Below are 1,673 nucleotides of genomic sequence, written 5' to 3' on the forward strand. Positions count from 1 at the left end.
GGTTTAAAGAGAGAAGGGAGATGGAGAAGAGGAAACAGAAGGGCAATGAAGAGGGGAAGGGAGTGGAAAAGGGAGGAATGGAAAAGGTAGGGAAGAGGATACGTCTGTATATATTATGAATATATAAGCATACATACACAGAATTCGTATGTGTACTTGTATATTCGCATGGTATCCATTTATCATTGTATTTGTATGAAATGTAGACAGCATCGAAAGTACTGTTGCTATCCAAGCATTATGATGAACTTGAGTAAATATTTCTCCACATCTTTTTGTATTTGAGGCTTTCATCAAATCCACAGGATTTCTGAACCCTTAATTTCAACGACGTAAAACATCGAGATAGAAGAGAGCGAAATTTAAGGCCATTTTCACAGCCATTTCAGTTATACCCCTAGGTGTGACACAGCCAATTTAGCGTCGAAATTATAACATTATACAAAGGTTATCTGTACTATAATTTAGACCAAGGAAGAAGGGTTGGCGAGGGTCGTAGTATTTTGTGTTATTACATACCCTAACTGTCCACATCCATCAATTGTCTTAAGCGTAATACATGCCTCCCGGAACGTCTTCATAACTGCCTGTTCTGAAAAACTATCAAGCTGCGCTCGGAAACGAATAAAAATGAGTGAGAGATCTCAACAGGTAAGAGTTTAGAGACTTGAGAAGTCTTCGTAAATATTGAAATAATAATAATCTTATGACAAATTCTTCGTTATAACGGCTATAGGAACAGAGGTTTCAGAACTTCTTTTTGATAAACGACGTGCATCGTATCTCATAATGAACCCGAAACATTTTCCTCTGACCCGCTATCGCCCACAATGGCGGCCGAGGTGATACCTAATCGGTCGTAACGTGTGACCGACGCAGACCAAACAAGCGAGAGACCGAGGGTAACAATCGGAACGTTACTCACCCAACACGACCCCGTCATAAGGTGAAATATCCCTTTACCGCGCGATAGCCACAACGACCCTATCACCCAAGACACTCGGAGAGGGAACGTTAGCAGGTTGAGGAGGACTTCATTTCATTTTGGACCGTTTTTTTCCTCCTCCTTTCTTCTTCCTTTTTTTTGACCGCTTTATTTAGGCTCGCGGTCAAAAAGCTTACTCCCCCATTGTTCGTCTGAGATCCTCCTAAGCCTATGTCCCATTTTATAGAGCATTGTTAGCCGCACGTGGAGACCCCCTCCACCTCCTCCCCCCTCTCTCTCTTTCCTCTCACCCGACCGGAGGAAAAGGGCGGAAGAAACCAACGGTTGGTGTTCTAAGACGTTTAATCCGGGCCGTTGAAACCTTGAAGACGATCTGAAGCCTCGGAAACGATCTGAAGCCTCGAAAACGATCTGAAGCCTCGAAGGAGATCTGATGCCTCGAAGACGAACTGAAGCCTCGATGACGGTCGGAAACCTCGAGGACTGGGTGCTCGTAAAGCAAGAAAGTGTAGCAAGATATGAAAACAGCAAGTGTAAAAGATATTAAAGACGGAATTCTTATCTGAAGAATATATAGTAAAACTATCGTAAAAGATTATAAACATGATATCGAGGTCATGTGGTAAAGAGGGCTAATTGCTGTGATACTGAAAATTAAATTGTTTATTTTTGACAGAAAAATGCAGAGACAAAACTATAGCAAAAAATTAAGGTTCATTGATGAAAA

Source organism: Penaeus monodon, chromosome 19, assembly GCF_015228065.2.
Source record: "Penaeus monodon isolate SGIC_2016 chromosome 19, NSTDA_Pmon_1, whole genome shotgun sequence".
In the NCBI taxonomy this organism is placed as follows: Eukaryota; Metazoa; Arthropoda; class Malacostraca; order Decapoda; family Penaeidae; genus Penaeus; species Penaeus monodon.